The sequence below is a fragment of the Cherax quadricarinatus genome, unplaced genomic scaffold, assembly GCF_038502225.1.
Source record: "Cherax quadricarinatus isolate ZL_2023a unplaced genomic scaffold, ASM3850222v1 Contig500, whole genome shotgun sequence".
NCBI classification, from domain to species: Eukaryota; Metazoa; Arthropoda; class Malacostraca; order Decapoda; family Parastacidae; genus Cherax; species Cherax quadricarinatus.
In genome coordinates, this window is record NW_027195526.1 from 31,198 (window position 1) to 42,500 (window position 11,303).

Sequence of the window (11,303 nt, forward strand, 5' to 3'; positions counted from 1 at the left end):
GCCAATTTGGATTCAGGAAAAATAAAAGCACTAACGATGCAATTATAAAAATGCTAGATCTGATTACACAGCATTGGAAAATAAGGAATATCCACTAGGAATTTTTATTGACCTAAGAAAAGCTTTTGACACAGTAGACCACGGCATACTACTCCACAAACTTGACCATTATGGTATAAGAGGCCATGCGCTTGCATATTTCAAATCTTACCTTACTAATAGGTATCAGTATGTCACCATTAAAGACACAGCATCAACAACACAGCCACTTGATACTGGAGTTCCGCAGGGAAGTGTCCTTGGTCCCCTGCTCTTCCTCATATACATCAATGATCTTCCAAACGTATCTTGACACCTGAACCCCATTCTCTTTGCTGACGACACGACTTATGTCATCTCTCACCCTAATCTTGCAACCCTCAACACCATTGTTAATGAGGAGCTGATCAAAATATCGACTTGGATGACAGCCAATAAACTTACGCTTAACGTTGACAAAACCTACTACATTATGTTTGGTAGCAGAGCAGGAGATGCGCAAATTAACATTAAGATCGACAACACTCTAATTACCAGGCATAATGAGGGCAAATTCCTAGGCTTATACCTCGACAACAACCTGAACTTCAGCACCCATATCCAACACATAACCAAAAAAGTATCCAAAACGGTTGGGATCCTCTCCAAGATACGATACTATGTGCCGCAAACTGCCCTTCTCACACTATACCATTCACTTACATATCCATACCTCACCTATGCTATCTGTGCTTGGGGTTCAACTGCAGCAACACACCTAAAGCCAATAATAACCCAACAAAAAGCCGCAGTAAGAATAATCACTAAATCCCATCCCTGGCAACACACCCCCCCACTCTTCATAGATCTAAACTTACTCCCTGTTCAGTACATCCACACTTACTACTGTGCAATCTACATCTACAGGACCTTAAATTCCAATATTAACCTTGACCTAAAACGCTTTCTTGATAGTTGTGACAGAACCCACAGGCACAACACCAGACACAAACATCTCTATGACATTCCCCGTGTCCGACTAAACCTTTACAAAAATTCAATGTATGTCAAAGGCCCTAAAATCTGGAACACCCTACCTGAAAATTCCAAAACTGCAGACACATTCATCACCTTCAAAACTACCATCAGAAAACATCTTATCTCCCTGATACACCCTGTCAACTAATAATACGAATACCACCTGGTGGTTCACACTTACACTCACTCACCCATTTGACCATAAACAGAAATATCAATCTCAATCTCAAAATAATGAATCTTAACTAGTCAAAAGTTGGCCTGTGATACTCCAATACTGAAACTATGTATAGTGCCAAAACAAAAGCATTCACATTGCTAAACTCACAACTAGTATTTAGTCACTTAGCCATAATACCAACTTATCTCATAATTCTGTAACATTTTAAACCTAAGATTTAATATAAGTCTGCCCGAAATGTCTAGCCATGCTAGGCGTTCTAGTGGTACACTCTGTAATTATTATTTTACTACATGTAAACCACACAATAACCAAATTCTGTAAACTCAGCATTGTAATACTTATAGAGAATAAAGTTTGAATTTGAATTTGAATTTGAATATATAGCAAACAGTAAGTTTACTCAAATTACAATATGGGGATATTACAATGGCACAAGTTGAATGTATTTTACAGGTTGTATATATCACAGTAATTATTTAAATTATATTATGGGAATATTACAATGTGTATTGTTGAAAGTAGTTACAGTATGAGGTAATGTAATGAGCTTCTCGTATTTATTTTTGAAGTTTTGAGATTTAGGTAAATGGGAGATTTTTAGTTAAAGTTAAGTACTGAGTATGTATTTAGTTTATGGTGAGTAGGTGGTTTTTAAGAAGAGTCTTAAATTGTTGTACAGACTGTGTTAATTTGGTATTTACTGGTAATGAATTCTAAATTTTTGGAACCTTTATGTGCATAGAGGTAAAACTTTTACAGTGTGAGATGGACACTGGGTACATCAAAGAGTGATCTGTGTCTTGTGTTACAGTCATGTGTCCTGCTAAGGTTGGTGAGGAGGAGTTTGAGTGCAGGGTTTATGTTTGAGTGTAGTGGTCTATGTATGTAGTAGGCACAAGAATCGGTATAGATGTTCTTTAGGCGAGTAGTTTTAGACCTTTGAGTATTGGTGGAGTATGCTGTCTGGAGTGGGAATTTGTTATCATTCTGAATGCAGCCTTTTGCTGAGTTATTAGTGGTCTTAGGTGATTTAATGTTGTTGATCCCTATGCACAAATTCCATAGATGAGATAGGGGTAAATGAGCGAGTGATACAGTGCAAGGAGAGCTGATTGTGGAACATAATACCGTATCTTTGATAGTATGCCTACTGTCTTAGAAATTTTCTTGGAAATTTATTGTATATGTGTCTGAAATTTTCTAGGTAGTAAGTTGGTAGACAGCAACCGCCCAGGGAGGTACTACCGTCCTGATGGTAGGATTGCTGGTGTCCATTTTTCTGTCTCATAAACATGCAAGGTTTCAGGTACGTTTTGCTACTTCTACTTACGCTTAGGTCACACTACACATACATGTACAAGCATATACGTATATGCACACCCCTCTGGGTTTTCTTCTATTTTTCTTACTAGTTCTTGTTCTTGTTTATTTCCTCTTACCTCCATGGGGAAGTGGAACAGAATTCTTCCTCCGTAAGCCATGCGTGTTGTAAGAGGCAACTAAAATGCCTGGAGCAAGGGGCTAGTAACCTCTTCTCCTGTATATATTACTAAATGTAAAAGGAGAAACTTTCATTTTTCCTTTTGGGCCACCCCACCTCGGTGGGATACGGCCGGTGTGTTGAAAGAAAGAAAGAAGTGTCTGAAATTTGAGGCTACTGTCAAGGTGGATTCCTAGGAGTTTTCCCTCTGTGAATCTTTTGTTAGGTGATCCGTTTAGCGTTATGCTAAATGGATCATTTGTGGCTCTGTTTCCAAACTGAATAAAATAGGTTTTGTCAGCATTGAGAGTAAGTTTGTCATCATCCAGGTAGATATCTTCTGCAATTCAGCATTTACAGTGCTATCCAGTATGGCTGAGTTTAGGTGAGAGAAGACGTATGTTGTGTCATCTGCAAATACTATGGGTTTAAGTAGTTGTGATGCATTCAGTAGGTCATTGATGTAAATGAGAAAGAGGAGTGGGCCAAAGACACTTCCTTGTGGGACCCCGACTGTAATTGGTTGTTTGGAAGAGTTAGCTCAATCTGTGTACACATATTGGCTTCTGTTGCTAAGGTATGACTTTAGGCAGTTGAGGGAGTGCCCTCTTATACCACAGTGTGTCAATTTTATGTGCAACAAATCATGGTCAACTGTATTAAAAGCTTTATGTAAATCAATGAAGATGCCCAGTGGGACTTCATTTTCTCGAGAGCGGTGTATATTAGTTCTAGCATGTGTGTAATAGCATCATTCGTGTTTTTATTAGTCCTGAATCCAAACTGAGAGGTGCTGACTGTGTTGTGGGAGACGAGGTAGGAATAGATCTGCCTATGAATTAATTTTTCTAAGATTTTAGAGAGCAGAGGTAAGTCAGATGTTGCTCTATAGTTATTCAGGTCTGCTTGATCACCTCCTTGTGGATCGGGGTGACCCTTGCTATTTTGAGAATAGATGGGAAGGTGGAGGATTTGAGGGACTTGTTAAAGAGTGTTGCAATAATTGGTGACAGTACTTGAGAAGCTTTTTTGTACATTTATATCTCCTGCCTTGGTTTTAAGTGTGTTGATGATGAGCGAGATTTCTGTTAGGTTAGTCGGAGCTAGGAATAGTGTATTCAGGTAGGTGCCCGTGAGGTAGTCTGATGGACAGGTGTCTGAGCTTGGGATTCTGCTCACTAGATTCTTTCCTATGGTGGAGAAGAAAACACTGAGTCTGTTAATCCCACCCCTCTCCCCAACACCCTAGCATTTACTTCTTTTACAACTCCATCCATAAATATGTTAAACAACCATGGTGACATTTCACATCCCTGTCTAAGGCCTACTTTTACTGGAAAGTAATCTTCCTCTCTCCTACACACCCTAACCTGAGCCTCACTGTCCTCATGAAAACTCTTTACAGCATTTAGTAATTTAGTACCTATTATATACACTTACATCTGTCACATTGCTTCCTTACCCACCCTATCATACGCTTCTTCTTTTAACAAACTGGCCATATCCCACCAAGGCAGGGTGGCTCAAAAGGAAAAATGAAAGTTTCTCCTTTTAAATTTAGTAATATACAGTAGGGCCCCACTTTACGGCATTTCGCCTAATGGCATTCCACTAATACAGCGATGTCAAATTATGACCAAAATTTGCAATACGGCAAACGGTCTTTCAAATATGGCGCGCCCCACCCGGTTTGTTTACAGTCTCTGTGACCACATCTATTATGTCAGGAAACTTTCCAAAATTTCAAGTGTTTTAAGTTACTGCATATTTCATATGAACTCTGACAATTATACCTATGTGTACCTGTACCTAAATATACTTGAAAACTGTGCTGGTGTGCAGGTACACATTAAAATCGCTAAGTCTCTCTCTACTCATGACGCCAATACTACTTAATAATAATATTGGAAAATACAAGAAACCTTCGAATTGGAATAAATAAAAGAATACTGAGTGGGCGGCATTCACCGCTGTTGCCATACGCCGCTCATTTTCTGCCAACTTTGCGCCTCTGTACTTACTACTGATGGCCTCAGTACTTACTACTGATGGCAAAAAAATTTTTTTAGGCTTAAAACACTCAGTAAAATAATCCTAACATTTTGGAAAGAATTTTTTTTTTTTTTTAATATTTTGCGACATAGAATGACAGTTTCAGAAAGGGGCCTGCAACAGTCCAAGGGTTAACCCTTTCAGGGTTTTTGACATACTAGTACGGCTTACACACCAGGGTTATTAATGTACTAGTACGCCTAAATTCAACCGCCTTCAAATCTAGCAAGAGAAAGTTGGTAGGCCTACATATGAAAGAATGGGTCTATGTGGTCAGTGTGCGCAGTATAAAAAAAAATCCTGCAGCACACAGTGCGTAATGAGAAAAAAAAAAACTTTGACTGTGTTTTTGGATTAACCCTTTGAGGGTCGACAGGCCCTCTCCGAAACTCGTTCTCAGGGTCGGCCAAATTTAAAAAAAAAAAAAATTATTTTCTCTTATGAAAAGATAGAGAATCTTTTCCCGATCATAACGACACCAAAAGTTTGAAATTTGATAGAAAACTTACGGAATTATGCTCTCGCAAAGTTAGTGGTCTCGGCGATGTTTACGGATCGGCGATTTTGCCCACTTTGAGCCCCATTTTCGGCCAATTTCACTGTACTAGTCGACAAAAAACATGAATATTTCGCTAGAACTCCATTTTTTCTATCGAATGGGTGCAAGAAACCACCCATTTATAAATTCAACTATCCAGTACAGTGGTCAGAATTTAGCAATTTTGCCAATTTCACACAAATTTCAAAAGATGCCAATTTCGGAATAGGGTCCAGAATAAACAAGAAAGACATTCCTGGCACTAAAATGACATTTCCTCTAGTCATTAGTCACGTCTCAAGGCCCCTCTTATATTCTTTTGCTTTCCACTTTGAATTTTTATTCTCACAAAAAATATAAGATTTACTGTTATGCAGACTACTGCATTAGTGTAAAAAATGGTATAAATATTATTGGTGCACTTGTGAAAGAATATTAGACTCACCAGTTGACGTGTATTGCACGCTTGGCACGATTTGTTTACTTTTGAAGTTTGGTAAAAATCGAACATTTCTGCTACTTTGAGCTCAATTTCAAGGCACCTTTCATTGTAAAACCAGTCAAAATCATCTCTATTTCAGTAATATGTCTTCCATTCTATAAAATGAGACCAAGAAAACTAGAATACAACAATAAATACTATACGAAAATACACTGCAAAGTCGCTGATTTATTAAAAAAAAATGGAAAAAGTTTTTTTTTTCTCATTATGCACCGTGTGCTGCAGGATTTTTTTTAGACTGTGCACACTGACCACATAGACCCATTCTTTCATATGAAGGCCTACCAGCTTTCTCCCACTAGATTTGAGGTCGCTAGAATTTATGAGTACTAGTACGTCAAAAACCCCTACGCGTAAGACGTACTAGTACGACGAAAACCCTCAAAGGGTTAAAACAGTGACTTTGCACTGTATTTTCGTATGGTATTTATTGTTGTATTCTAGTTTTCCTGGTCTCATTTTATAGAATGGAAGACATATTACAGAAATTGAAATGATTTTGACTGGTTTCACAATGAAAAGTACCTTGAAATTGAGCTCAAAGTAGCAAAAATGTTCAATTTTTACCAAAGCTCAAAAGTAAACAAATCATGCCAAGCGTCCAATACACGTCAACTGGTGAATCTAATATTCTTTCCCAGGTACACTGATATTATTTATACCATTTCTACACTAATGCAGTAGTTTGCATAACAGTAAATCTTCTGTTTTTTGTAAGAATAAAAATTCAAAGTGGAAAGCAAAAGAAATATAAGAGGGGTGTGGGGATGTGACTAATGAACAGAGAACTTGTTATTTTAGTGCCAGGAATGTCTGTCTTGTTTATTCTGAACCCTATTTGGAAATTGGCGTCTTCTGAAATTTGTGTGAAATTGGCAAAATTGCCAATTTCTAACCACTTTATTGGATAGTTTAAAGTTGATTTTTGTCGACTAGTACACAAGAATTGGCCGAAAATAGGTCTCAAAATGGGTGAAATCCCCAATGCATAAACATCGTCGAGACCACTAACTACGCAAGAGCATAATTCTGTAAGTTTTCCATCAAATTTCATACTTTTGGTATCATTATGACCTGGAAAAGATTCTCTATCATTTCATAAGAAAAAAAAATTTTTTTTTTCCGAAAAATTTTCGACCCTGAGAACGAGTTTTGGAGAGGGCCTCTCGACCCTGAAAGGGTTAATGCCACTAGGACCAGCTTGAGAGTCACTGAACCCCTGTCACATCAAAAATCCTGTCCAGAGAGCTCTGTTTCTGGAGTCTCTAAGATTTCCCTAATATGAGACACAACATTGTCATTGACGATGTTGCCAGCATGGCCTGCAACAGCTGTGTCAGGGTGATGTTCATCCATAAAGGTTTGCACATAAGAAAGCATGAACAATGCAGCAGGCCTGTTGGTCCATACTAGGCAGGTCCTTCACAAACCATCCCACTAACAGAATCGTATTTGCCCAACCCAATTTTCAATGCTTCCCAAGCAATAAGCTTTGATAATTCTATTCACTCATGTGCAAGTTCCAATCAAATTAAATTATGTGAGTGGGGAAGTACCCTGGCTGGTATGTGGGGAAGTACCCTGGATGGTATTTGGGGAAGTTCCCTGGCTGGTGTGTGGGAAGTACCCTGGCTGGTATGTGGGGAAGTTCCCTGGCTGGTGTGTGGGAAGTACCCTGGCTGGTATGTGGGGAAGTTCCCTGGCTGGTGTGTGGCAAGTACCCTGGCTGGTATGTGGGGAAGTACCCTGGCTGGTATGTGGGGAAGTACCTTGGCTAGTATGTGGGGAAGTTCCCTGGCTGGTGTGTGGCAAGTACCCTGGCTGGTATGTGGGGAAGTTCCCTGGCTGGTGTGTGGGAAGTACCCTGGCTGGTATGTGGGGAAGTACCCTGGCTAGTATGTGGGGAAGTTCCCTGGCTGGTGTGTGGGAAGTACCCTGGCTGGTATGTGGGGAAGTTCCCTGGCTGGTGTGTGGCAAGTACCCTGGCTGGTATGTGGGGAAGTTCCCTGGCTGGTGTGTGGGAAGTACCCTGGCTGGTATGTGGGGAAGTACCCTGGCTAGTATGTGGGGAAGTTCCCTGGCTGGTGTGTGGCAAGTACCCTGGCTGGTATGTGGGGAAGTTCCCTGGCTGGTGTGTGGGAAGTACCCTGGCTGGTATGTGGGGAAGTACCCTGGCTAGTATGTGGGGAAGTTCCCTGGCTGGTGTGTGGGAAGTACCCTGGCTGGTATGTGGGGAAGTTCCCTGGCTGGTGTGTGGCAAGTACCCTGGCTGGTATGTGGGGAAGTTCCCTGGCTGGTGTGTGGGAAGTACCCTGGCTGGTATGTGGGGAAGTACCCTGGCTAGTATGTGGGGAAGTTCCCTGGCTGGTGTGTGGCAAGTACCCTGGCTGGTATGTGGGGAAGTTCCCTGGCTGGTGTGTGGGAAGTACCCTGGCTGGTATGTGGGGAAGTACCCTGGCTAGTATGTGGGGAAGTTCCCTGGCTGGTGTGTGGGAAGTACCCTGGCTGGTATGTGGGGAAGTTCCCTGGCTGGTGTGTGGCAAGTACCCTGGCTGGTATGCGGGGAAGTTCCCTGGCTGGTGTGTGGGAAGTACCCTGGCTGGTATGTGGGGAAGTACCCTGGCTAGTATGTGGGGAAGTTCCCTGGCTGGTGTGTGGCAAGTACCCTGGCTGGTATGTGGGGAAGTTCCCTGGCTGGTGTGTGGGAAGTACCCTGGCTGGTATGTGGGGAAGTACCCTGGCTAGTATGTGGGGAAGTTCCCTGGCTGGTGTGTGGGAAGTACCCTGGCTGGTATGTGGGGTAGTTCCCTGGCTGGTGTGTGGCAAGTACCCTGGCTGGTATGTGGGGAAGTTCCCTGGCTGGTGTGTGGGAAGTACCCTGGCTGGTATGTGGGGAAGTACCCTGGCTAGTATGTGGGGAAGTTCCCTGGCTGGTGTGTGGCAAGTACCCTGGCTGGTATGTGGGGAAGTTCCCTGGCTGGTGTGTGGGAAGTACCCTGGCTGGTATGTGGGGAAGTACCCTGGCTAGTATGTGGGGAAGTTCCCTGGCTGGTGTGTGGGAAGTACCCTGGCTGGTATGTGGGGTAGTTCCCTGGCTGGTGTGTGGGAAGTACCCTGGCTGGTATGTGGGGAAGTACCCTTGCTGGTGTACGTAAGAAAGCAGGAACACTGCATCAGACCTGTTGGCCCATACTACCACCCTCTACCGCTACCACTTTCATATCTTTCTACAAACTCTTTCTTGAATTCTATAGTGTTTATCACCCTCTTTACCCCAGGGCTGGCACTAGAAGCTTTCTTTGGGCCCATGGTGGCTTATTTAGCAGTTACAAGCACTAAAAACAATGGAAAAATACAAAATATATCGCATATACGCATGGAATCGTCCTCACTGGCTTGTAAACAATGGCACACTGGCTGTACATGGAATGTCTGGGCCACTCAAACTGCGCTGACATGTTTGGGACGAATGTCCTTAACCGAGTCTTTTTCGGTAACCAAGCCAATATTTTGACGCAAAAACATGTCGGTATCCAAATTTTTCGTTATCCGATGATGTTGTAACCCGAGGGTCCACCGTATTATGTAAACATTGACACTTGACTCGCTTCTAAAGTAATCAAAACAAGTGTATTACATAAACATCGACACTTACACACTTATAAAGTAATCAAAACAAGTGTATTATGTAAACAGATTTAAAGAAACAAAGAAGTAGGCTTGTTCCTTGAGTTATGATATTAATACATTCAAGAAGACATATAACACATCACAGCTATGGTAACTTAAACACTAAAATACATACACACGTGTAACTTCTACTGTACCTGACACATGAAGATGAGTTGACGGGGAGGGTAGGCAGACCAGAGCTGGCACAGCAGGCAGGGCACACAGGCAGGGAGGCATCAGGTGGGTGGGCAGGTGGGCGGGTGGGCAGGGCAGGCAGGTAAGGCAGGCAAGGGAGGCAAGGGAGGCAAGGCAGGGCAGGCAGGCAAGGCAGGCAAGGCAGGCAAGGCAGGCAAGACAGGCAAGACAAGGCAAGGCAGGCCAGGCAGGCCAGGCAGGGCAGGCAAGGCAGGCAAGGCAGGCAAGGCAGGGCAGGCAGGGCAGGCAGGGCAAGCAACTGGCAGGCAAGGCAGGCAAAGCAGGCAAGGCAGGCAAGGCAGGCAAGGCAGGCAAGGCAGGCAAGACAGGCAAGGCAGGCAAGGCAGGGCAGGCAGGGCAGGCAAGGCAGGCAAGGCAGGCAAGACAGGCAAGGCAGGCAAGGCAGGCAAGGCAAGGCAGGCAGGGCAGGCAGGCAGAAAGGGCAGAGAGGAAGGCAGGAATTTTAGAATAAGGCAAGTAGGCAGGTAGGTGGGCAGGGCAGGCATGTAGGGTAGGGCAAGGCAGACAGGCAGGTAGGTGGGCAGGCAGGCAGAAAGGGCAGAGAGGAAGGCAGGAATTTTAGAATAAGGCAAGTAGGCAGGTAGGTGGGCAGGGCAGGCATGTAGGGAAGGGCAAGGCAGACAGGCAGGTAGGTGGGCAGGCAGGGCAGAGGAAGGCAGGCAGGACAGTGGAAGGAAAGGCAGGCCAGGAGGGTAAGGCAGGGCAGAGCAAGGCAGGCAGGCAGGCAGGCAGGCAGGCAGGCAGGCAGGCAGGCAGGCAGGCAGGCAGACAGGCAAGTAGGCAGGCAGGCAGGCAGGCAGGCAGGCAGGCAGGCAGGCAGGCAGGCAGGCAGGCAATGCAGAGCAAGGCAAGCAGGCAGGCAATGCAGAGCAAGGCAAGCAGGCAGGCAGGTAGGCAGGCAAGGCAAGCAGGCAGGCAGGCAGGCAGGCAGGCAGGGCAGAGCAAGGCAAGCAGGCAGGCAGGCAAGGCAGGGCAGAGCAAGGCAAGCAGGCAGTCAGGCAGGCAGTCAAGGCAGGCAGGCAGAGATGGGCAAGGCAGGCAGGCAGGACAGAAGGCAGGCAAGCAAGCAGGCAGACAGAAAGGGCAGAGAGGAAGGCAGGAATTCTAGAACAAGGCAGGAAGGTAGGCATGTAGGGTAGGACAAGGCAGGCAGGCAGGCAGTCAGGGCAGAAAGGGCAGAGAGGAAGGCAGGAATTCTAGAGCAAGGCAGGTAGGTAGGCATGTAGGGTAGGCAGGGCAGAGCAAGACAGGCAGGCAGGCAGGTGGGTAGGCAGGGCAGAGCAAGACAGGCAGGCAGGCAGGTGGGTAGGCAGGGCAGAGCAAGACAGGCAGGCAGGCAGGCAGGCAGGTAGAGAGGGCAGAGCAAGACAGGCAGACAGGCAGGCAGGTGGGTAGGCAGGGCAGAGCAAGACAGGCAGGCAGGCAGGCAGGTAAGCAGGGCAGAGCAAGACAGGCAGGTGGGTAGGCAGGGCAGAGCAAGACAGACAGGCAGACAGGCAGGTAGGCAGGGCAGAGCAAGACAGGCAGGCAGGTGGGTAGGCAGGGCAGAGCAAGACAGGCAGGCAGGTGGTAGGCAGGGCAGAGCAAGGCAGACAGGCAGGCA

At 44.9% G+C, this 11,303-nt stretch overlaps 1 protein-coding gene across 3 annotated transcripts in view; it reads right to left on the reverse strand.

Moving 5' to 3' along the window:
• The window catches only part of LOC128697889 (gastrula zinc finger protein XlCGF57.1), a 126,764-nt gene that overhangs the window by 14,510 nt on the left and 100,951 nt on the right, over positions 1–11,303 (reverse strand). Inside the window, exon 1 of one of the 3 annotated variants that reach the window (XM_070080473.1) lies at positions 9,640–10,362. The exons of the other annotated variants lie outside the window; for them this stretch is intronic. The gene's annotated coding sequence lies outside the window, so the exon portion shown is untranslated. Of the gene's footprint in view, positions 1–9,639; positions 10,363–11,303 lie in introns of those variants that run through there. 3 annotated transcript variants of the gene reach the window in all.